Source organism: Scyliorhinus torazame, chromosome X (assembly GCF_047496885.1).
Source record: "Scyliorhinus torazame isolate Kashiwa2021f chromosome X, sScyTor2.1, whole genome shotgun sequence".
NCBI lineage: Eukaryota > Metazoa > Chordata > Chondrichthyes > Carcharhiniformes > Scyliorhinidae > Scyliorhinus > Scyliorhinus torazame.
The window spans coordinates 15,257,237-15,283,534 of record NC_092738.1 but is presented as its reverse complement, the minus strand read 5'-3'; the positions used below and the strand labels follow the sequence as shown (position 1 = coordinate 15,283,534).

At 52.1% G+C, this 26,298-nt stretch overlaps 1 protein-coding gene across 1 annotated transcript in view; it reads left to right on the top strand.

The window, feature by feature from the left end:
- The window catches only part of rdh5 (retinol dehydrogenase 5 (11-cis/9-cis)), a 70,314-nt gene that overhangs the window by 6,992 nt on the left and 37,024 nt on the right, over positions 1–26,298 (top strand). The window contains exon 2 of the mRNA XM_072493934.1: positions 9,916–10,018. The gene's annotated coding sequence lies outside the window, so the exon portion shown is untranslated. The remainder of the gene's footprint in view (positions 1–9,915; positions 10,019–26,298) is intronic.

Here is a 26,298-nt window from a genome sequence, read left to right as displayed (position 1 = left end):
GACAATTTGCTTAAAGAGGCCCCTGAGTGAGGCAGCGTGTTCTTCCATCCGTATTCTGGCACTGTCTTCAGCTGCATTAACTTTATTCACATCTTACCCCACAATTACTTTTCCTCCCTCCAAAAAGTACGCCCGGCAACCTTCATCCACCCCACAAGGTGAATGCCCGGTTCTGATTGGTCAGTTGGAGTCCAGCATGGTCCCGTGACCTTGCCAATCACTCTTTTTACATTTGAGGCCAGCATCTGTTGCCCATCCCTAATTGCCCCTTCAATTGAGTGTCTCGTTTGGTCATCTCAGAGGGGTAGTTAAGAGTCAACCACATTGCTGTGGGTCTGGCGTCAAATGTAGGCCAGACCAGGTAAGGACGGCCGATTTCCATAAGATCATAAGACATAAGACAAGGCCATTCGGCCCATCGAGTCCACTCCACCATTCAATCATGGCTGATTTCAACTCCATTTACCCACTCTCTCTCCATAGCCCTTAATTCCTCGAGAAATCAAGAATGTATCAACTTCTGTCTTAAAGACACTCAACGTCCCGGCCTCCACCGCCCTCTGTGGCAATGAATTCCACAGACCCACCACTCTCTGGCTGAAGAAATTTCTCCTCATCTCTGTTTTCTCCTCATCCTCATTTCTCCTCATCCTTCCCTAAAGGACATTAGTGACATTCTGGAACGAAGGAGGTTGAGGGGCGACCTGATAGAGGTATACAAAATTATGAGGGGCATAGACAGAGTGGATAGTCAGAGGCTTTTCCCCAGGGTAGAGGGGTCAATTACTAGGGGGCATAGGTTTAAGGTGAGAGGGGCAAAGTTTAGAGTAGATGTACGAGGCAAGTTTTTTACGCAGAGGGTAGTGGGTGCCTGGAACTCACTACCGGAGGAGGTGGTGGAGGCAGGGACGATAGGGACATTTAAGGGGCATCTTGACAAATATATGAATAGGATGGGAATAGAAGGATACGGACCCAGGAAGTGTAGAAGATTGTAGTTTAGTCGGGCAGTATGGTCGGCACGGGCTTGGAGGGCCGAAGGGCCTGTTCCTGTGCTGTACATTTCTTTGTTCTTTGTTCTTTGAAGCAGTTGGGTTTTTATGCCAATCGATGATCATTTCATGGTCACCATTACTGAGACGAGCTTTCAACTCCAGATTTATTAATAGAATTTAATTTCCACTAGCTGCCATTTGAGCCCATGTCCCTTAAACATTAGCCTGAGCCTTTGGATTATTAAGCCAGTGATGTTGCCACTATGCAACCATGTCCCCCTACTCACCTTAAGTGAAGGATGCAGTTAAATCTGTTAATCAAAGCAGGTCATGTTTGGACTCTGGGCTGTTCAAATCCTCCTCGCACTTCCATTGCCATCAATATAATAAACAGTGATGATAGATTTGGCCTATTTTTAAGATAAATACCCTTTTCAATGCTTTAATTAAATAGAGGCCGCAAGTAGGAGGGTGGATGTGAGTGTGATTAGCATCGATAAGATCCAATCTCAAAGGCCCAAGTGGGGCTAGGCAACCAATGAGATCCAGGCATGTTCAGCCAATATTTTGTTATGGAACTGCCAACTCTGGATATATTGTGCTTGATGTCATCACATGACCTCCCACCTTCAACTGCCCCTCCCCCAGACTCCTACCATTGGTTGCCCGACATGCCAATCATCACTGAGCCCCACCTTCCCAAGGCTTTGCAGTGTGTCCTGGTTTTGACTTGTGAAACTCTGGTCAGCCTCCTTAATCCTAAAATTGCCATTGCTAGTTTGAACTTGTGCACTGTGTTTTACATGATTCAACAGAAAGTAATGCTCATGATTGACCTTTTCTATTCCCCTAACTATTTGTCATCTGGATAAAATCTTTCCCTTCTCTCTGCATAATCTCCCTCTAGTGTTCCATCTTCTTCTCTACTCTTCACTCAATTTGTACAAGAACAGATTTTCGGCAGTTTCCATAGCTGGTAATTCCCGGAACAGGTCGCTAGTCTGTCACTAGGGACTTCCAGCTTGAGGGGCGCCACTCCACATCAAGGCGGGTGACCAGGAGTCTCTCCCGCTCTTACCGCCAGCCATTGGGGTGTTTGGAGGGATTTACAGGTTGTCACTCAACCTGTTTGGCCGCGTTATGGACACACCTTCCTCGGCCATCAAGTCCTGGGGTGGGAATCGAACCCAGAGCTTCTGGGCTCAGAGGCAGGGACGCTACCCACTGCACCATAAGACCTCCTCTAATGTTCCATGGGCCTACCTTATGGCTCCTCTCTGCACTGCCTCCAGTTCTCAAATCCTTCCTCGGTCTATCAGTGACCAGATATGGGCACAGTAGTCAAGGTGTAGTCAGACCACAGACCCTCTTCCTCTACCTTGTGTTCCACGATTTGACCATGCCATTCAAGTTCTGTTTGCTTTATTGATTGGACAAGTTTTTTTTAAAATATATTTTATTCAAGTTTTTTTGGCCAAACATAACAAGACGTAGTGTTTCTTTTACACAACAATAAAGCAATATAAATAACCGTGGCCAGTTTTAAACAAATAAATAAGTAATATATAAACAAAAACAAAAAACAAAACTAAATGGCAACTGCCTTGTCCAAAATAAATACTCTCCAAAAATACAATCCAACAATCCAATATACAATTACATATACCAAATACCTATACATATACAATAACATCCCTGAGAGTCCGTCCGATTCCTCCCCCCCCGCCCTCCACCCCCCCCCCCCCCGCCCCCCCCCCCCCCCCTCCCCTCCTCCCCCCTGGGTTGCTGCTGTTATCTACTTCTTTTCCATTCCCTCTATCTTTCTGTGAGGTAGTCGACGAACGGTTGCCACCGCCTGGTGAACCCCTGAGCCGAACCCCTTAACACAAACTTAATCCGTTCTAACTTTATGAACCCTGCCATGTTGTTTATCCAGGTCTCCACACCCGGGAGTTTGGCTTCCTTCCACATTAACAATATCCTGCGCCGGGCTACAAGGGACGCAAAGGCCAACACGTCAGCCTCTCTCGCCTCCTGCACTCCCGGCTCTTCTGCAACCCCAAATATAGCCAACCCCCAGCTTGGTTCGACCCGGACCCCCACCACCTTCGAAAGCACCTTTGCCACCCCCACCCAGAACCCCTGTAGTGCCGGGCATGACCAAAACATGTGGGTGTGATTCGCTGGGCCTCTCGAGCATCTCGCACACCTATCCTCTACCCCAAAAAATTTACTAAGCCGTGCTCCAGTCATATGCGCCCTGTGTAGCACCTTAAATTGTATCAGGCTTAGCCTGGCACACGAGGACGATGAGTTTACCCTACGTAGGGCATCAGCCCACAGCCCCTCCTCAATCTCCTCCCCCAGTTCTTCTTCCCATTTCCCTTTCAGCTCATCTACCATGATCTCCCCCTCGTCCCTCATCTCCCTGTATATGTCCGCCACCTTACCGTCCCCCACCCATGTCTCTGAGATCACTCTATCCTGCACTTCCTGCGTCGGGAGCTGCGGGAATTCCCTCACCTGTTGCCTCGCAAAAGCCCTCAATTGCATATACCGAAATGCATTCCCTTGGGGCAACCCATATTTCTCCGTCAGCGCTCCCAGACTCGCAAACGTCCCATCTACAAATAGATCTCTTAATTGTACTACCCCAGCTCTTTGCCATGCTCCAAATCCCCCATCCATTCTCCCCGGAACGAACCTATGATTGTTTCTTATCGGGGACCGCACCGAAGCTCCCGTCCCTCCCCTATGCCGTCTCCACTGCCCCCAAATTTTCAATGTAGCCACCACCATCGGGCTTGTGGTGTATTTCTTTGGTGAGAACGGCAACGGCGCCGTCACCATTGCTTGCAGGCTAGTCCCCCTGCAGGACGCCCTCTCCAATCTCTTCCACGCCGCTCCCTCCCCTTCTCCCATCCACTTACACACCATTGAAACATTGGCGGCCCAGTAGTACTCACTTAGGCTCGGTAGTGCCAGCCCCCCCCCTGTCCCTACTACGCTGCAAGAATCCCCGCCTCAGTCTCGGGGTCTTCCCAGCCCACACAAAACTCATAATGCTCTTCTCAATTCTTTTGAAAAAAGCCTTCGTGATCACCACCGGGAGGCACTGGAACACAAAAAGGAATCTCGGGAGGACCACCATTTTAACCGCCTGCACCCTACCTGCCAATGACAGGGACACCATGTCCCATCTCTTGAAATCCTCCTCCATCTGTTCCACCAACCGTGTTAAATTAAGCCTATGTAATGTACCCCAATTCTTGGCTATCTGGATCCCCAGGTACCGGAAGTCCCTTGTTACCTTCCTCAACGGTAAATCCTCTATCTCTCTGCTCTGCTCCCCCGGATGCACCACAAATAACTCACTTTTCCCCATGTTCAGTTTATACCCTGAAAAATACCCAAACTCCCCAAGTATCCGCATTATCTCTTGCATCCCCTCCGCCGGGTCCACCACATATAGCAACAAATCATCCGCATACAGAGATACCCGGTGTTCCTCTCCCCCCCCTAAGTACTCCCCTCCACTTCCTGGAACCCCTCAGTGCCATGGCCAGGGGTTCAATCGCCAATGCAAACAATAATGGGGACAGAGGGCATCCCTGCCTCGTCCCTCTATGGAGCCGAAAATAGTCAGACCCCCGTCCATTCGTGACCACGCTCGCCATCGGGGCCCTATACAGCAACTGTACCCACCTGATATACCCGTCCCCAAAGCCAAATCTCCTCAACACCTCCCACAAATAATTCCACTCCACTCTATCAAATGCTTTCTTGGCATCCATCGCCACCACTATCTCCGCTTCCCCCTCTGGTGGGGGCATCATCATTACCCCTAGCAGCCTCCGTATATTTGTATTTAGCTGTCTCCCCTTCACAAACCCAGTTTGGTCCTCATGGACCACCCCCGGGACACAATCCTCTATCCTCATTGCCATTACCTTGGCCAAAATCTTAGCATCCACATTCAGGAGGGAAACGGGCCTGTTTGACCCGCATTGCAGTGGGTCTTTTTCCTTCTTTAGGAGGAGCGATATTGTTGCCTCTGACATAGTCGGGGGCAGCTGCCCCCTTTCCCTCGCCTCATTAAAGGTTCTCATCAGTAGCGGGGCCAGCAAGTCCAAATATTTCTTATAGAATTCAACTGGGAATCCGTCTGGTCCCGGGGCCTTCCCCGCCTGCATGCTTCCAATCCCTTTCACTACTTCCTCCGTCTCAATCTGTGCTCCCAGCCCCACTCTCTCCTGTTCCTCCACCTTAGGAAATTCCAGCTGATCCAGAAAGCACATAATTCTCTCCTTCCCGTCCGGGGGCTGCGCTTCATATAATCCTTCATAAAATGCCTTGAACACTCCATTCACTCTCTCCGCTCCCCGCTCCATCTCTCCCTCCTCATCTCTCACCCCCCCTATCTCCCTCGCTGCTCCCCTTTTCCTCAGTTGGTGGGCCAACAACCTACTCGCCTTCTCCCCATATTCGTACTGTACACCCTGTGCTTTCCTCCATTGTGCCTCTGCCTTACCCGTAGTCAACAAGTCAAATTCTACATGTAGCCTTTGCCTTTCTCTGTATAGTCCCTCCTCCGGTGCCTCCGCGTATTGTCTGTCCACCCTCAGAAGTTCTTTCAACAACCGCTCCCTTTCCCTACCCTCCTGCTTTCCTTTATGTGCCCTAATAGATATCAGCTCCCCTCTAACCACTGCCTTCAGCGCCTCCCAGACCACTCCCACCCGAACCTCCCCATTATCATTGAGTTCCAAGTACCTTTCAATACACCCCCTCACCCTTAAACACACCCCCTCATCTGCCAATAATCCCATGTCCATTCTCCAGGGTGGAAGCTGTTGTTTTTCTTCCCCTATCTCCAGGTCCACCCAATGTGGAGCATGATCCGAGATGGCTATAGCCGTGTACTCCATCCCCGTCACCTTTGGGATCAGTGCCCTTCCCAAAACAAAAAAATCTATTCGTGAAAATACTTTATGTACATAGGAGAAAAACGAAAACTCCTTACTCCTAGGTCTACTAAATCTCCAGGGATCTACTCCTCCCATCTGCACCATAAAATCCTTAAGCACCCTAGCTGCAGCCAGCCTCCTTCCGGTCCTGGACCTCGATCTGTCCAGCCCTGGGTCCAGCACCGTATTAAAATCTCTACCCATTACCAACTTCCCCACTTCTAGGTCCGGGATGCGTCCTAACATACGCCTCATAAAATTGGCATCATCCCAGTTCGGGGCATACACGTTCACTAAGACCACTCACCATCACGTATCTGCCCCCACTATCCGCCACTATAGTCTTTGCCTCAAACATTACCCGCTTCCCCACTAGTATGGCCACCCCCCTGTTTTTTGCATCTAGCCCCGAATGAAACACCTGCCCCACCCATCCTTTGCGAAGTCTAACCTGGTCTGTCAGCTTCAGATGCGTCTCCTGAAGCATAACCACATCTGCCTTAAGTTTCTTTAGGTGTGCGAGTACCCGTGCCCTCTTAATCGGCCCGTTCAGCCCTCTCACAATCCACGTGATCAACCGGGTTGGGGGGCTCTTTACCCCCCCCCCCCCCCTTGACGACTAGCCATTTCCTTTTTCAATCCAGCTCCTCGCCCGGTTCCCACGTAGCTGTATCCCCCCCAGGCGGCGCCCCCGCCCCGACCCCCCCCTCCCATACCAGCTCCCCCTTCTCCCCAGCAGCAGCAACCCAGTTAACCACCCCCCCCGCTAGATCCCAAGCTAGCGTTATTGCACCCCCCATGTTGGTCCCAGAAGTCATCAAACTCTGGCCGACCTCGGCTTCCCCCCGTGACCTCGGCTCACACTGTGCGAGGCCCCCTCCTTCCTGCTTCCCTGTTCCCGCCATGATTACCATCGCGCGGGAACAAAGCCTGCGCTTCCCCTTTTGGCCCCGCCCCCAATGGCCGGCGCCCACAGCTCCTCATCTTCCCTCACCCCCTCCCCCACGACATGGGGAAGAGAGAGAAGTTACAGGGTCGCAGGTTTAACAACCTGGGAAGTCCTCTCTTCCCCCTTTTCCCCCCTTCATCCCACAAATTCACCCCCCCACTTTTGTCCCAAACGTTCTTTTTCTGGCCCGCTCACTCCAGCTTCTCCTCGACAATAAATGTTCACGCCTCGTCTGCCGTTTCGAAATAGTGGTGTTTCCCTAGATGTGTGACCCACAGTCTTGCCGGTTGCAACATTCCGAATTTGACCTTCCTTTTATGCAACACCGCCTTGGCCCGATTAAAGCTTGCCCTCCTTCTCGCCACCTCCGCACTCCAATCTTGATACACGCGGATCACCGCATTCTCCCACCTACTGTTCCGAGTTTTCTTGGCCCATCTGAGGACCATCTCTCTGTCCTTGTATCGGAGAAATCTCACAACTATTGCTCGAGGAATTTCTCCAGCCCTCGGTCTTCGCGCCATAACCCGATAGGCTCCTTCCACCTCCAGCGGACCCGTCGGGGCCTCCGATCCCATTAACGAATGCAGCATCGTGCTCACATATGCCCCGACGTCCGCCCCTTCTGCACCTTCGGGAAGACCAAGAATCCTTAAGTTCTTCCTCCTCGCATTGTTCTCCAGCACCTCCAGCCTTTCCACACATCTTTTGTGTTGTGCCTCGTGGATCTCCGTTTTCACCACCAGGCCCTGTATGTCGCCCTCATTCTCAGCAGCCTTTGCCTTCATGACCCGAAGCTCCTGTTCCTGGGTCTTTTGCTCCTCCTTTAGCCCCTCAATCGCTTGTAATATCGGGGCCAACAGCTCCTTCTTCATCTCCTTTTTGAGTTCATCTACGCAACGCCGCAGGAACTCTTGTTGGTCAGGGCCCCATATTAAACTGCCTCCTTCCGACGCCATCTTGCTTTGTGCCTGCCTTCCTGGCCGCTGCTCTAGAGGATCCACCGCAATCCGGCTACTTTCCTCTCTTTTTTCCATCCGTGTCCAGGGGGATTCCCTTCTGGATTACCGCACAGTGTTATTTGCCGTTAAAATTGCCGATGGGGCTCCTATTAAGAGCCCAAAAGTCCGTTCCACCGGGAGCTGCCGAAACGTGCGACTTAGCTGGTCATCGCCGCACCCGGAAGTCCTGATTGGACAAGTTGAACGTCATGTCAATGATCAACTCTCGAGTCTCATTCAGCTTCAGCCTCAACTATTTCAACACTGTTCATAAAGCAGGTGTTGCCCATTTTCAATCCTACTTTGCAAAACTTTGCAACTAATTTTGACCACCATCGTGCCCACAATTAGTTTTTGATAAGTCACCACTTGGTATCATGCATCTGCGAGGACAGTGGTTAGCACTGTTACTTCACAGCGCCAGGGTCATAGGTTCGATTCCCGGCTTGGGTCACTGTGCAGAGTCTGCACGTTCTCCCCGTGTCTGCGTGGGTTTCCTCCGGGTGCTCCAGTTTCCTCCCACAAGTCCCGAAAGACGTGCTGTTAGGTGTGGTGATACACCACTGTACTTCCCGAGCATTGTACATAGTTATATAATAGTTGTGTGTAATGTGGCCCTGTAATCCTGTGTATTGTACTGTGCATTGTACTGTAGCTCTGTAGAGGTTCGGTCACCTGTATGTAACCTGGCCTGGCCACGGAGAGCTCCGCCTTGGCCACTCCCCCGGGAGTTAGGTATAAGACCCAGCTTCTGAGACCTGACCCATTTTGTCTGGGGTCGTCTGTGTCGGGTAAGCTTCCTATGTAGTGTATTGAGGGGCGAAATTCTCCCGAAACGGCGCAATGTCCGCTGACTGGCACCCAAAACGGCGCCAATCAGACGGACATCGCGTCGCCCCAAAGGTGCGGAATGCTCCGCATCTTTGGGGGCCGAGCCCCAACATTGAGGGGCTAGGCCGGCGCCGGAGGAATTTCCGCCCCGCCAGCTGGCGGAAACGGCCTTTGTTGCCCCTCCAGCTGGCGCGGAAATGACATACCCGGGCGGCGCATGCGCGGGAGCGTCAGCGGCCGCTGAAAGCTTCCCGCGCATGCGCAGTGGAGGGAGTCTCTTCCGCCTCCGCCATGGTGGAGACCGTGGCGGAGGCGGAAGGGAAAGAGTGCCCACATGGCACAGGCCCGCCCATGGATCGGTGGGCCCCGATCGCGGGCCAGGCCACCGTGGGGGCACCCCCCCGGGGCCAGATCCCCCGCCAGCGGATCAATGGGCCCCAATCACGGGCCAGGCCACCCTGGGGGCACCCCCTGGGGCCAGATTGCCCCGCGCACCCCCAGGACCCCGGAGCCCGCCCACGCCGCCTTGTCCCGCCGGTAAATAGGTGCTTTAATTTACGCCCGCGGGACAGGCAATTTATCGGCGGGACTTCGGCCCATCTGGGCCGGAGAATCGAGCGGGGTGGCCCGCCAACCGGCGCGGCGCGATTCCCACCCCCGCCGAATCTCCGGTGCCGGAGACTTCGGCAACCGGCGGGGGCGGGATTCACGGCAGCCCCCGGCGATTCTCCAACCCGGCGGGGGTCGGAGAATGACGCCCAAAGCCTTGGTTAAAGTCTCATATGTCTTTGTGGTTCTTGACGCTTAGTGCATCATTAGGTGAATTGGACATTCTGAATGCTCCCTCTGTGTACCCGAACAGGCGCCGGAGTGTGGCGACTAGGGGCTTTTCACAGTCACTTCATTGCAATGTTAATGTAAGCCTACTTGTGACAATAAAGGTTAGTATCATTATAAATCTTCTCTGAACTGATGCATAGCATTTGACAAAAAAAACAGTTGTGAAAGTTTTGTGCTAACTGGTAACCTGTGGTGAACTTGTCTGCACAATTTAAATGATTTAAAGTGACTTTAAATATTCAAACTCCACCTTCTGGGGAGTGTCAGAAGTCTCAGCCTGTTGCATAAGCTTCACTTCAGCGCAAAGTGTTTTCTTACTGTCTCATTTTTAGCCGTCTAAAGTCGGGAGCAAAGGTTGGCTGGTATTCCTCTTATCGACTGGCAAACAAGAGACCGTTCGCCAAAGAAGTCTGTGTGCATTTCCTCGTTGCCCAGGTAAGCCAAATTAAGACCACTAAAACTGATTGCGAGCCAAAGTGAATGTGGAAGAACCTCTGTTGGGAATATGTACGCTGGGTCCAGTGTGCCTCATGGCTTATAACTGGAGAAAGGTTTTGCAATGCAGCCGATGTAACCTGTCCATGAATTTGTTTTAACGCTAACTTTTTGGGGGAGCGTTGGGATAATTCTACCCCCCATTTTGTTTCAGGGTTTTTCCTATTGTTCTGCTCTCTTTAAAGGTGGGTGATTCATACTGGTGTAACCAAGGCAACAGTCAGTTTTTATGTACATGCATAGATAAGAAATACTTTCACAGCCGGCAACAATTCAATGTGATGTGACATCCTTTTCACATATGTCGACCAGCTGGGGTACATCGATAACAATCAGGAGCTGGGCTGATATATTTTTTCAATTCTTCCTTCAAACTTGCGGTTGCTTGGAATACATAAACCCTTGCAGATTACTGGGCTAAAAGTCTGTTAATTAAGCAGAGACTCCTAATTGGAGTCCAGTTTCTTTACAAGAGCTCTCCAATTCCCTCCCGTGCTCTTTCCCCATTCCCTGGCAGAGTTTTCCTTCACTAAGTCACTCTCTAATTCTCTTTGGAAAGTTACGATTGAATCTGCTTCTGCCAGTCTTTCAGTCAGTGCATTCCTATCGCAGAGCAACACTGCGGGTTCAATTCCGGCCTTGGGTGACTGTGTGGAGTCTGCACGTCCTCCCCGTGTCTGCGATGGTTTCCTCCGGGTGCTCCGGTTTCCTCCCACAGTCCAAAGATGTGCCGGTTAGGTGGGGTTGCGGGGATAGGGTGGGAGAGTGGGCCTAGGTCCGGTGCTCTTTCAGAGGGTCGGTGCAGACTCGATGGGCCGAATGGCCTCCTTCTGCACTGTAGAAATTCTATGTCATTAATTTATTGAGGTATTTTTGGTATTGTAACAACAACACAATAAACAATGTACATGAGTCTATAAACATAGTGCAAAAGCCGTCTCTCTTCATTACAGGTCCCACCTTTATTAACCCCCTACTCGAAGCTAAACTAACCCCAACCCCTTCTGCTGACGATTAATTTTCCGTGAAGAAGTCGACGAACGGTTGCCACCTCCGGGCGAACCCTAACAGTGACCGTCTCAAGGCGAACTTGATTTTCTCCAAACAGAGAAAGCTAGCCATGTCCGATAACTTGGGGCGGGATTCTCCCCTACCCAGCGGGGCGGGGGTTCCGGGGAGCATGATGGAGTGGCGGGAACCACTCTGGTGTCGGGCCGCCCCAAAGGTGTGGAAGTCTCCGCACCTTTAGGGGCCAAGCCCTCACCTTGAGAGGCTAGGCTCGCGCCGGAGTGGTTTCCGCTCCGCCGGCCACGCCAGCCGGGGCCGAAAGGACTTCGCCGGCCTGCGTAAGTCCACGTATGCGCGGGAGCGTCAGCGGCTGCTGACGTCATCCCCACGCATGCACAGGGGAGGGGGTCTCTTCCGCCTCTGCCATAGTGAAGACCATGGCGAAGGCGGAAGAAAAAGAGTGCCCCCACGGCACAGGCCCGCCCGCGGATCAATGGGCCCCAATCACGGGCCAGGCCACCCTGGGGGCACCCCCTGGGGCCAGATTGCCCCGCGCGCCCCCCAGGACCCCGGAGCCCGCCCGCGCCGCCTGCTCCCGCCGGTAAGGTAGGTGGTTTAATCCACACCGGCGGGAGAGAGTTGACAGCGGCCCATCGCGTGCCGGAGAATCACCGGGGTTGGGCCCGCCGACCGGCGCGGCGGGATTCCAGCCCCCGCTGAATCTTTGGTGGCGGAGAATTCGGGACACGGCGGGGGCAGGATTCACGCCAGCCCCCGGCGATTCTCCGACCCGGTGGGGGGTCAGAGAATCCCGCCCCAGGTCTCCGACTTTGGGGGCTTTGAGTCCCTCCAAGCTAATAGTATCCGTCTCCGTGTTACCTGGGAAGCAAAGGCCAGAACGTCTGCCTCTTTCTCCTCCTGGATTCCCGGGTCTTCCGACACCCTGAAAATCGCCACCTCCGGACTCAGCGCCACCATTGTTTTTAATACCGTGGACACGACATCTGCAAACCCCTGCCAAAATCCCCTAAGCTTCGGACATGCCCAGAACATGTGGACATGGTTCGCTGGTCCTCCCGCACATTTTGCACACTTGTCTTCCACCCCAAAGAATCTGCTCATCCGGGCCACTGTCATGTGAGCCCGATGAACAACCTTGAATTGTATCAGGCTGAGCCTGGCACATGTTGTGGACGCGTTGACTCTACTCAATGCGTCCGGCCATAGACCATCCTCTATCTCTCCTCCCAGCTCCTCCTCCCGCTTGCGCTTCAGCTCCTCGGTCTGCATCTCCTCTGACCCCATAAGTTCCTTGTAAATGTCCGAGACGCTACCTTCTCCTACCCACCCTCCGGAAACTACCCTGTCCTGAATCCCCCTTAGCGGGAGGAGCGGGAAGGTTGACACCTGTTTACGTAGGAAGTCCCGCACCTGCAGATACCTGAATTTGTTTCCCCTCGCCAACCCAAACTTCGCCTCCAGCACCCTCATACTCGGAAAGCTTCCCTCTATAAACATGTCCCCATCCTCTCAATCCCTGCTCTCCGCCGTATCCGGAACCCCCCATCCATACTTCCCAGGCAAACCAGTGATTATTACAGATTGGGGACCAGACCGATGCTCCCTCTGCTCCCACATGTCTTCTCCATTGCCCCCAGACTCTCAGGGCCACCACCACCACGGGGCTCGTGGAGTACCGTGCCAGCGGGAACGGCAGAGGCGCAGTTACCAACGCCCCCAAACTGGTGCCCTTGCATGAAGCCACCTCCAGGTGAATGCAGCCGGTCCCATGCTTCTGTATGTATCGGACCCAACAGAGGGGATGGAAGAAATCATGAGGATTCTCGGGGAATTTGGTTGGTTTTCGGGGTATAAGCTAAATATGGGGAAAAGTGAGATGTTTACGGTCCAGGCAAGGGGACAGGAGAGGCGATTGGGAGAGCTGCCGTTTAGATTAGTAGGGGGAAGCTTTAGGTATCTCGGCATTCAAGTGGCGCGGGAATGGGACCGGCTGCATTCACCTGAGGAAGGAGCAGTGCTCCGAAAGCTAGTGTTAAAGACACCACACAACCCTGCCATGGCAATCTCTGCAAGACGTGCCAGATCATCGACATGGATACCACTATTACACGTGAGAACACCACCCACCAGGTACGCGGTACATACTCGTACGACTCGGCCAACGTTGTCTACCTCATATGCTGCAGGAAAGGATGTCCCGAAGCGTGGTACATTGGCGAGACCATGCAGACGCTGCGACAAAGAATGAACGGACATCACGCAACAATCACCAGGCAGGAATGTTCCCTTCCAGTCGGGGAACACTTCAGCAGTCAAGGGCATTCAGCCTCTGATCTCCGGGTAAGCGTTCTCCAAGGCGGCCTTCAGGACGCGCGACAACGTAGAATCGCCGAGCAGAAACTTATAGCCAAGTTCCGCACACATGAGTGCGGCCTCAACCGGGACCTGGGATTCATGTCACATTACATTCATCCCCCACCATCTGGCCTGCGAAATCCTACCAACTGTCCTGGCTTGGTACAATTCACACCTCTTTAACCTGGGGTTACCCCATCTCTGGATCTGTAAAGATTTAATCACCTGCTAATGGTCGCATTTCAAGCATTGTTTGGCATCTTTGAATTTGTCTACATATATGTTTCTGGAACAGACCTCTTCATTCACCTGAGGAAGGAGCAGCGCTCCGAAAGCTAGTGACATCGAAACAAACCTGTTGGACTTTAAGCTGGTGTTGTAAGACTTCTTACTGCGCTATCCCATAACATCACCTAACCTGCACATCTTTGGACTGTGGGAGGAAACCAGAGCTCCCGGAGGAAACCCACGCAGCCACTGGGAGAAGGTGCAAACTGCACACAGACCGTCACCCAAGGCCGGAATTGAACCCAGTTTCAGGTGCTGTGAGGCAGCAGTGCTACCGTGCAGTCTTATCTCCCCTCTGGCCTTTCACCAATTACCTGAAATCGGCGTCCCTTCTCAAATATATTCTCGAGCCAATAAAATGCAGATACCTCATGACATTGTTGACCCAATGGAATTCCTTGCAGATCCTTGGGGTCTGGCGTTCCTAGCCTGAGAACTCTTATCAGTTAAAGCTCAAACTATGCGTTAGGAATGCATGCAGTCTCTGCAATTACATAAAACCAACAGTGTAATCTCTTTGATCTGCTGTTTTCACTTGAGGCTGTGAAGAGCAATTTCTGTTCAGAATGGTAAACCCCAGGGGAGCCGGTTTAACAGGTTTACTGAACGAGTAGACTGGGGTTAGATTTGCATTTCCAATTTAAAGCAAATCTCCTTCATCTGCACCCCTGACATGAACAGCAACAAGTTGCTGCTTTTATTCAAATGCTAATAATGGGGAGATAGGCGGTGGTGTTGTGTTATTGTCACTGGGCGAGAGACCTGAGTTCAAATCCCACCACGGCAGATGGTGGAATTTGAATTTAAGAAAAATCAGGAATTAAAAATTGAATAATTAGGAAATGATTGCACAATCACCCAGTGTTTGCGTGGGTTTTGCCCCCAAAACCCAAAGATGTGCCAGACTAAATTGTCCCTGAATTGGAAAAAAAGAATTGGGTTCTCTAAATTTATAAAAAAATAAAAAATAATTAGGAAATTATCCAATGTCCTTTCAGGAAATCTGCCATCATAGAACAGTCCAGCACAGTACAGGCCCTTCAGCCCATGATGTTGTGCCGACCATTTATCCAAATCTAAGATCAACCTAACCTCCACCCCTTCAGTTTACTGCTGTCCATGTGCCTGTCTAAGAGTCGCTTAAATGTCCCTAATGACTCTGACTCCACCCCCTCTGCTGGCAGTGCATTCCACACACCCACCACTCTCTGTGTAAAGAACCTCTGACATCTCCCCTATACCTTCCTCCAATCACCTTAAAATTATGTCCCCTCGTGACAGCCATTTCCACCCTGGGGAAAAGTCTCTGGCTATCCACTCTATCCATGCCTCTCATCACCTTTTACACCTCCATCAAGTCACCTCTCTGCCTTCTTCGCTCCAGTGAGAAAAGCCCGAGCTCCCTCAACCTTTCTTCATAAGACATGCCCTCCAGTCCAGGCAGCATCCTGGTAAATCTCCTCTGTCCCTCTCCAAAGCATCCACATCCTTCCTGTAATGAGGCGACCAGAACTGGACACAATATTCCAAGTGTGGTCTAACTAGAGTTTTATAAAGCTGCAGCAAAACCTCGCGGCTCTTAACCTCAATCTCCCTGTTAATGAAAGCAAACAGACTTCCGGTTGCGGCGATGACCAGCTAAGCCGCACGTTTCGGCGGCTCCAGCTCGAACGGACTTTCGGGCTCTTTTGAGAGCCCCAGCGGGGAATTTTTTCGGGACGAAACCCGGTGTGGGGTGAGGCAACAGGGAGTCGTCCCCCCCCGCCCCCCCCCCAGCGAAAAAGAAAAATATCGGCGGCGGCAGCCAGATCGCGAAGAATCCTCGAGGACAGGGGCAGAAGGAAAAAGGAGCAAGATGGCGGCGGAGAGAGCCCAGGCGACATGGGGACCGGACCAGGACGAATTTTTGAGACGGTGTGTGGAGCTGCTTAAGAAGGAGGTGCTGGCCCCGATGCTACAGGCAATTGAGGGGCTTAAGGAGGCACAAAAGACCCAGGAGATGGAGCTCCGCGTGGTGGAGCAGAAGGTGACGGACAACGAAGACGAGATCCTGGGCCTGGCGGTCAAAACGCAGACGCACGAGGCGCTCCACAAAAAGTGCACCGAAAGGATTGAAGTCCTAGAAAACAGATCACGGAGAAAGAACCTTCGGATCCTGGGTCTCCCCGAGGGAGTGGAAGGACGCGGACGGCGGGGCTTACGTGAGCACGATGCTACGCTCGCTAATGGGAGCTGAGGCCCCCTCGGGCCCCTTGGAAATGGAAGGGGCTCATCGGGTCCCCGCGAGGAGACCAAAGGCTGGAGAACCACCTAGGGCGACAATCGTGCGATTTCATCGCTTCAATGACAGAGAGGTTGTTCTGAGATGGGCCAAAAAGGTACGAAGTAGTAGATGGGAGAATGCGGTGGTACGAGTGTATCAGGATTGGAGTGCGGAGGTGGCGAGAAGGAGGGCGAGTTTTAATCGAGCCAAGGAGGTGCTACACAAGAAGAAGGTGAAGTTCGGGATGCTGCAGCCGGCGCGACTGTGGGTCACGCACCAGGAGAGGCATCACTACTTCGAAACGGCGGAAGAAGCATGGACCTTCATTAAAAACGAGAAACTGGATCAGAACTGAGGGACTGATGTTAGAGGGGAAATGACAATGCCGATGTATATAGAGATGTAAATTGGGGAGGGTGGACACTAAGAAATGTGGGCGCCGGTGGGGGGGGAAGAAGAGACATAGGCGGGGGATGGGGAATGGGAGTGGGGCGGCAGAGGGAGCTGCGCCACAAGGGGCTGGACAACGATAGAGAACACGGGGCTTACTGTTCTTGTTCCCACGCCAGAAAGATGATGGCGGGAAGATAGGCGCAAGGTAGATGGGAGTTCCCCACACGGGGTCAAGGAGAGAGCGGGAGAAGCCGGGGTCAGTTGAAGTCAGCTGACTTTCGGAAGCAATATGGGGGCGCAATCATGCTAGATGGGGATCTAGCGGGGGGGGGGGATAACTGGGTTGCTGCTGCAGACATCAAAGAGGAACTGGTAAAAGAAAGGGTGGTCGGGGCTGGAATGCGCCGCCTGGGAAACGGGTGGGTGCGCGGAACCGGGACGTGGGACTGGCCTAGAGAGGGTGATGGCTAGTCGACACGGGAAGGGGGCAGGTAGCCCCCCAGTTCGGCTGATCACGTGGAACGTGAGAGGCCTAAATGGGCCGATTAAGAGGGCCCGAGTGTTCGCGCACTTGAAAGGACTGAGGGCAGACGTGGCTATGCTTCAGGAGACGCACCTGAAGGTGGCGAACCAAGTTAGGTTAAGGAAAGGATGGGTGGGACAGGTGTTCCACTCAGGGCTGGATGCAAAGAATAGAGGGGTGGCCATACTGGTGGGGAAACGGGTGTCATTCGAAGCTAGGAACATTGTAGCAGATAGCGGAGGCAGATATGTGATGGTGAGTGGCAGACTGGAGGGAATGGAGGTCGTGTTGGTTAACGTATATGCCCCGAATTGGGATGATGCGGGTTTTATGAAGCGGATGCTGGGACGTATCCCGGACCTGGAGGTAGGAAACCTGATAATGGGGGGGGGGGGGGGACTTCAACACCGTGCTGGACCCAGGGTTAGATAGATCTAGATCTAGGACCGGAAGAAGGCCGGCAGCGGCCAAGGTGCTTAGGGGGTTTATGGACCAAATGGGGGGAGTGGATCCGTGGCGATTTGTTAGGCCGAAGGCCAAAGAGTTCTCCTTCTTCTCCCATGTTCACAAGGTGTACTCCCGGATAGATTTCTTTGTTTTGGGAAGGTCGCTGATCTCGAGGGTGGAAGGAACTGAGTACTCAGCCATAGCTGTTTCAGATCATGCCCCACACTGGGTGGACCTGGAACTAGGAGAGGAGAGGGGGCAGCGTTCACCCTGGCGACTGGATGTGGGATTACTGGCGGATGAGGGAGTCTGTGGAAGGGTGCGGGGATGTATCGAAAGATACCTGGAGGCCAATGACGACGGGGAGGTCCGAGTGGGAGTAGTATGGGAAGCACTAAAGGCGGTGGTCAGAGGAGAGCTGATCTCCACAAGGGGAAAATAGAGGCCAAGGAAAGGGAAAGACTACTGGGGGAGATTTTTAGGGTAGATAAAGAATACGCGGAGGCCCCGGAGGAAGGACTATACAGGGAGAGACGCCGACTCCAGACGGAGTTCGACCTGTTGACCACAAGGAGGGCGGAAACACAGTGGAGGAAGGCACAGGGGATGAGATATGAATATGGGGAAAAGGCGAGTCGCCTGTTGGCCCATCAGCTGCGAAAGAGGACAGCGGCGAGGGAGATAGGGGGAATTAGGGATGAAAAGGGAGCTACGGTGCGGAGAGCAGGGAAGATAAACGAGGTGTTTAAGACCTTTTACGAGAGACTTTATAGGTCCCAACCCCCGGAGGGAAAAGAGGGGATGCGGCAGTTTTTGGACCAATTAAGGTTCCCGAGGGTGGAGGAGCAGGAGGTGGAAGGCCTGGGGGCGCCAATTGGGGTGGACGAGGTTATCAAGGGGCTGGGGAACATGCAGGCAGGGAAGGCCCCGGGACCAGATGGGTTCCCGGTGGAACTTTATAGAAAATATGTGGACTTGTTGGCCCCGCTGTTGGTAAGGACCTTTAACGAGGCCAGAGAAGGGGGGACCCTACCCCCGACAATGTCGGAGGCGACGATATCGCTAATCTTGAAGCGGGATAAAAATCCGCTGCAGTGCGGGTCCTATAGGCCTATCTCACTGCTAAATGTGGACGCCAAGTTGCTAGCAAAGGTGCTGGCAACGAGGATAGAGGATTGTGTCCCGGGGGTGGTGCACGAAGACCAGACAGGGTTCGTAAAGGGGAGACAACTAAATGTCAACGTGCGACGGCTATTAGGGGTGATAATGATGCCCCCAGTAGAGGGGGAGGCAGAGATAGTGGCGGCAATGGATGCAGAGAAGGCATTTGATAGGGTGGAGTGGGAGTATCTATGGGAGGTGCTGAGGAAGTTCGGGTTCGGGGACGGGTTTGCCAGCTGGGTTAAACTCCTCCATGGGGCCCCAACGGCAAGTGTGGTCACAAATCGGCAAAGGTCGGAGTATTTTCGACTACATAGGGGAACAAGACAGGGATGCCCGCTGTCCCCATTACTGTTCGCGCTGGCAATTGAACCACTGGCCATAGCGCTGAGAGACTCCAGAAAATGGAGAGGGGTGATTAGAGGGGGAGAGGAACACCGAGTGTCACTCTACGCGGATGACCTACTGCTGTATGTGACGGACCCAGTGGGGGGGATGACAGAGGTCATGCAGATATTGAGGGAGTTTGGTGATTTCTCGGGATATAGGCTTAACATGGGAAAGAGTGAGCTTTTTGTGATACACCCTGGGGACCAGAGTAGAGGGATAGATGGCCTACCGCTAAGGAGAGTGGAAAGAAACTTTCAATACCTGGGGATTCAGATAGCCAGGAGCTGGGGAACCTTACACAGGCTCAATCTGACTCGGCTGGTGGAACAAATGGAAGAGGATTTCAAAAGGTGGGACATGCAGCCGCTGTCTTCGTGTGGGCAGGGAAGGTCCCGAGGGTAAGGAGGGGGTTCTTACAACGTAGTAGAGACAGAGGGGGACTGGCGTTGCCGAATTTGGGCGACTACTACTGGGCCGCCAATGTGGCGATGATTCGTAAATGGATGATAGAGGGAGAGGGAGCGGCGTGGAAAAGGTTGGCGATGAAGTCCTGTAAAGGGACGAGTTTAAAAGCGCTGGTGACGGCGCCACTACCGCTCTCACCAAAAAAATTTACCACAAACCCAGTGGTGGCGGCAACATTAAGTATCTGGGGGCAATGGAGGCGACAGAGGGGTGTGTTGGGAGCCTCGGTGGGGTCCCCGATCAGGAACAACCATAGGTTTGCCCCAGGGAGGCTGGATGGAGGATTCCAGAGCTGGCACCGGGTAGGAATCAGGAGAGTGGGAGATTTATTTATAGACGGGACGTTTGCGAGCTTGGGAGCGCTTGAGGAAAAGTATAAGCTGCCCCGGGGAAATTTCTTTAGGTATATGCAGGTGAGGGCGTTCACAAGACAACTGGTGAGGGAATTTCCGCTGCTCCCGACACAGGGGATCCAGGACAGGGTGCTTTCGGGGGGGGTGGGTCGGGGAGGGCAAAGTGTCCGAAATATACCGGGCGATGAGAGAAGAAGGAGAGGAGCTGGTGGGCGAATTGAAGGGAAAATGGGAAGAAGAGCTCGGGGAGGAGATTGAGGAGGGTTTGTGGGCTGATGCCCCAAGCAGGGTAAATTCCTCTTCCTCGTGTGCCAGGCTTAACCTGGTCCAATTTAAGGTGCTGCATAGAGCACACATAACGGGAGCAAGGTTGGGCAGGTTCTTCGGAGTGGAGGACAAGTGTGGGAGGTGCGGGGGAAGCCCGGCGAACCACACACATATGTTTTGGTTGTGTCTGGCACTGGAGGGGTATTGGAGGGGAGTGGCGGGAGTGATCTCGAAGGTGGTGAAGGTCCGGGTCAAACCAGGCTGGGGGTTAGCTTTATTTGGAGTTGCGGATGAGCCGGGAGTGCAGGAGGCGAAAGAGGCCGATGTCGTGGCCTTTGCGTCCCTAATAGCCCGGCGCAGGATCCTACTCATGTGGAAGGAGGTGAAACCCCCCGGACTGGAGGCCTGGGTAAACGATATGGCGGGGTTCATAAAACTAGAGCAGATGAAGTTTGTGCTGAGAGGATCGGCTCAAGGGTTCACCAGGCGGTGGCAACCGTTCCTCGACTATCTAGCGGAACGTTAGAGGGAAGATAGATAGCCAGCAGCAGCAACCCGGGGGGGGGGGGGGGGGGGGGGGGGGAGGGAGGGGGGGGTAAATTGTTTGGGTTTTTGGAGGGGGAGAGGGGACGGGGGGGGGGGGGGAGTATTACTTCTTGTTATTTGGTTAGTTTACCATGTTAGTTACACAATGTTATATTGTAGTTATCATGTTACTTGTATTTTTATTTATTTTTTGATTTGTAAGGGAAAAAATTGTGTTTGAAAACTTTAATAAAATATATATATATTTAAAAATGAAAGCAAACACACCATATGCCTTCTTAACAACCCTATCAACCTGGGTGGCAACTTTGAGGGATCTATGTACGTGGACCCCAAGATCCCTCTGTTCCTCCACACTTCAAAGAATCCTGCCTTTAACCCTGTATTCAGCATTCAAATTCGACCTACCAAAATGAATCACTTCCCATTTATCAAGGTTGAACTCCATCTGCCACTTCTCAGCCCAGCTCTGCATCCTGTCAATTGCCTTACTGAAATCCATATACACCACATCCACTGCCCGACCTTCATCAATGTGTCTCGTCACATCCTCAAAGAATTCAATGAGGCTTGTGAGGCATGACCTGCCCCTCACAAAGCCATGCTGACTATCTTTAATCAAACTATGTTTTTATAAATAATCATAAATCCTATCTCTCAGAATCCTTTCCAATATTTTGCTCACCACAGACCTAAGACTGATGGGTCTGTAATTCCCCAGGATTTCCCTATTCCCTTTCTTGAACAGGGGAACAACATTCGCCTCCCTCCAATCATCCGGTACTACTCCAGTGGAGAGTGAGGACGCAAAGATCATCGCCAACGGCGCAGCAATCTCCTCCCTCGCTTCCCTTAGTAACCTTGGGTATATCCCGTCAGGCCCAGGGGACTTATCTATCCTGATGCTTTTCAAAATTTCCAGCACATCCTCCTTCTTAATATCAACCTGTTTGAGTCTATTAACCTGGTTCACACTGTTCTCATGGGCAACAAGGTCCCTCACTCTAGTCATTACTGAAGCAAAGTATTCATTTAGGGCCTCCCCCATCTCCTCAGACTCTAGGCACAAGTTCCCTCCACTAACCCTGATTGGCCCTACTCACTCTGATCATCCTCTTATTTCTCACATAAGTGTAGAGCGCCTTGGGGTTTCCCCTAATCCTTCCCGCCAAGGCTTTTTCATGCCCCCTTCTAGCTCTCCTCAGTCCATTTTTGAGTTCCTTCCTGGCTACCTTGTAACCCTCTAGAGCCGAGTCAGATCCTTGCTTCCTCAACCTTACGTAAGCTTCCTTCTTCATCTTGACTAGAAGCTCCACTTCTCTTGTCATCCAAGGCCCCTTCACCTTACCATTCCTTCCCCGTCTCAGTGGGACAAAACTATTCAGCACTCGCAGCAAGTGCTCCTTAAACAACCCCCACATTACTGTTGTGCATTTCCCCAAGAACAATTGTTCCCACTTTATGCTCCCCAGCTCCTGTCTAATAGAGTACAATCTCCCCTCCCCCATTAAATACCTTCCCATACTGTGTGTTCCTATCCCTCTCCATGACTATGGTAAAGGCCAAGGAGTTGTGGTCACTGTCACCGAAATGCGCTCCCACCGAGACATCTGACACCTGGCATGGTTCGTTGCACCAAGTCCAATATGGCCTCCCCCCTAGTCGGTCTATCGACATATTGAGTCAGGAATCCTTCCTGTACACACCCGACAAAATCTGCTCCATCCAAACCATTTGCACTGAGGAGGTTCCAGTCAATATTAGGGAAGTTGAAGTCACCCATGACAACAACTCTGTTACTTCTGCACTTTTCCAAGATCTGCCGCCCAATCTGTTCCTCTATCTCTCTGCTGCTATTGGGGGGTGTATAGAAAACACCCAATAAAGTGACTGCTCCTTTCTTGTTTCTGACTTCCACCCAAACTGACTCAGTAGACAAACCCTCCTCAACTACCTCCTTTTCTGCAGCTGTGGTGCACTCCCGAATTAACAGTGCCACTCCCCCTCCTCTTTTACCTCCCTCCCTATTCTTCTGAAAACATCTAAACCCCGGAACATCTAACAACCATTCCTGCCCCTGTGAAATCCATGTCTCCGTAATGGCCACAACATCGTAGTTCCAAGTACTGATCCATGCTCTAAGTTCATCTGCCTTATTCCTGACACTCCTTGCATTGAAACAGACGCACTTTAACCCATTCCACTGAGTGCAACTTTGCCCTATCAACTGTCTATCCTTGCTCACAGACTTGCTGCATACTATTTCTGTCTGTTCAGCAGTTACCCTATCCTCTGATCCATAGCTCTGGTTCCCATCCCCCTGCCAAACTAGTTAAACCTTCCCAAAGAGCTCTAGCAAAGCTTACCTAATCTGGCCTAGCCTACATGTGACTTCAAACCTACAGCAATGTGGTTGATTCTTAAATGGCCTAGCAAGTCCCTCATTTGTAAGGTAAAGTCACTATAGTCCCAGATGACCATAGGCTGCTTTCCCCTTTAAGGGAGAGAGAGCTGACTGGTGGTGATTTAACCTGAGGGTCACCACACCTCAGGCGATGGGCAAGGTTGAGAAGGCGGGGCCTTCATGAATAACCTCAGCCGGTACGGGGATTGAACCTGTATTGATAGCCTTGCTCTGCATCACAAACCTAGCCAAGTGAGCTAAACCGGCCCTCATATATCAAACTGCTCAGCACTGTGTGTGTGCCCATGCCACAGGGACTGCAATGGTTCAAGAAGGCAGCTCACCACCACTTTCTCAATGGGCAATTAGAGATGGGGTATAAATGCTGACCGCGCCAGCAACACCCCCCCCACACACATCCCATAAATGAATTTTAAAAAACAAGAATATCAATTGAGAAGTTGGACATATTCCATGCCCTTTTTTGTGGTAGTTTTGCAGCTGAGGGACTGTGTTAAGAAACATGGGGCTGGATTCTCCGCCCCGCCACATTTCTGCCCCGACCGGCCGGCGGGATTCTCCGATACGCCGGCCGGTCAATGCGGTTTGCCATTGTGGGGCAGCCCCACGCCGTCGGGAAACACCCGGGCGCCGGCACAACGGAGCATCCCGCCGGCGGAGAATCATGCCCCATGTTCTTTATAGAGAGGGTGCAGAGGAGATTCACCAGGATGTTGCCTGGGCTGGAGTGTTTCAGCTATGAAGAGAGGCTGGTTAGAATCATAGAATTCCGATAGAACATAGAACATAGAAAAATACAGCACAGAACAGGCCCTTCGGCCCACGATGTTGTGCCGAACCTTTGTCCTAGATTAATCAGAGATTATCATTGAATTTACAGAGCAGAAGGAGGCCATTCGGCCCATTGAGTCTGCACCGGCTCTTGGAAAGAGCGCCCTACCCAAAGTCAACACCTCCACCCAACACGAAGAGTAATTTTGGACACTAAGGGCAATTTATCATGGCCAATCCACCTAACCTGCACATCTTTGTGTAGATAGTGCAGAAGGAGGCCATTTGGACCATTGAGTCTGCACCAACCCTCTGAAGGAGGCCCACTCCCTAACCCATCCCTGTAACCCTGGACACGAGACTGGGGTTATTTTCTTTAGAGCAGAGAAGGCTGAGTTGAGTCTTGATTGAGGTATACAAAATTATGAGGGACAAAGAGAGGGTAGACCAAGGGCCCCTACAGTGCAGAAGGAGACCATTCAGCCCCATTGAGTCTGCGGAAACCCTCCAAAAGAGCACCCGACCCAGTCCCCGCAATCCCGGCTAACCTTTGAACACCAAGGGGCAATTTATCATGGCCAATCCACCTAACCTGCACATCTTTCGGGACTTGTGGGAGGAAACCGGAGCACCCGGAGGAAACCCACGCAGACACGGGGAGAACGTGCAGACTCCGCGCAGACAGTGACCCAAGCCGGGAATTGAATCCAGGTCCCTAGCACTGTGAGGCAGCAGTGCTAACCACTGTCCCACCATGCCACGATGACAGGAAGAAACCTTTCCCCTTGGGGGAGGGGGTCAATGACCAGGGGGCATGGATTTAAGGTAAGGGGTAGGAGATTTCGAGGGGATTTGAGGAGAAACGTTTTCACCCAGAGGATGGTGGGAGTCTGGAACTCGCTGCCTGGGAGGGTGGGAGAGGCGGGAACCCTCACAACATTTAAGAAGCATTTCGATGAGCACTTGAAACGCCCCAACACACAAGGCTACGCACCAAGTGCCAGAAAATGGGATTAGAATAGATAGGTGCTTGATGGCCGGCCCAGGCACCTAAAGAGGCGGACGAGCCTCTTTCTGTGCTGTAAAACTATGATTCCAGGATATATTTCAATGCACATGGGGTCAGTTTTGATTTTGGGCAATATTGGAAAACATTTTGGGTGTGATTCTCTGTCCTGCCGCACCCGTTTTCAGGTGCGAGATTCTCCATCCCAGCAGCCGGCCAATGGGGTTTCCCATTGTGGGCACCCCCACGCCGTCAGGAAACCCGCGGACGTGAGTGCGCTGTCGGCGGGGCAGAGAATCATGTTCCTGACATTGAATCAGCTGCCTGTTCTACAACTCTCCGCATTTTTATGTCCATTGACTCCAATTGGGAGAAATGTGTAATTGGTCACTGATTGACATCACCCAAACTCAAAATCGCCCCATCGTATTGAAGTCAACTAAACGTTAAACTGTTGTCTGCATGTGCAGTGTTATTCAAGTCAGACCCATGCAGAGAAACTAACAATTTAAAATAATTTTCCTCTTTTCTATCTTGATCGTGGCCATGTTAAGAGGGTCAGAGACTGATTCTAAGCCTTCCTCAATATGGAAAACAAAATGGCCACACTCTGAAGTGCCTGCTTCCTTGAAATCAGACTTCAAACTGAGGTGCCACCTCTCTGTGTAAGAGGACTGTAGCACGATCAATCACTCACGAGATGAAAAGAGATGGAGTCAATCGATGGCTTTATTACGCAGACTTGTTCCCCAGCAGCACAGTTACAGAATGCGGCTGCTGGGAGAACCCGGGCTCTTATACTCCGCCTTACTGGGTGGAGCCAGCAGGCGGCTGATCCAATCGGGACCCAGCGTCTATCCACCAATAGCCTCTTGGCATCACAGAGTACCATAATACCCCTAATACATACCACCACAAGGACATTAGGACCCCATGGCACCTATTTGAAGAACAGCACCATTCGCTCTTTGTGGACTTAGCTGTGTTTAACTTGGCTGTCATATTTGCTGGCACAGAGGTAACTACTTTGCACACAAAGGACTGCGAGACATCCTCACACATCACGTGACTTCTCAGCTTGTGTCCCTTGATCGTCCCTGCATGACATTCGTTCACATTGTGAAAAAACATTTTTTCTACCAGTTTTGTCGTTTGCAACTTGCTTCCGCGCTGCCCTGCTGTATGTTTGGTGTTAAGGCTTCTGCCTGTTTCCCCCTTTGCAACCCTGGTTGGCTTTAATGTTCTCTTCTGGCTACCAAACCACAGAATAATGGAACTTCTGAATGTGGGGGCGGCACGGTTGCACAGTGGTGAGCACTGCTGCCTCACAGTTTCAAGGTCCCATGTTCGATTCCAGCCTCGGATGACTGACTGTGTAGAGTTTACACGTTCTCCCCGTGTGTGCGTGGGTTTCCTCCGGGTGCTCCGGTTTCCTCCCACATGTCCAACGATGTGCAGGTTAGGTGGATTGGCCGTGCTAAATTGTCCCTTAGTGTCCAAAGATGTGCAGGTTAGGTGGATTGGCCGTGCTAAATTGT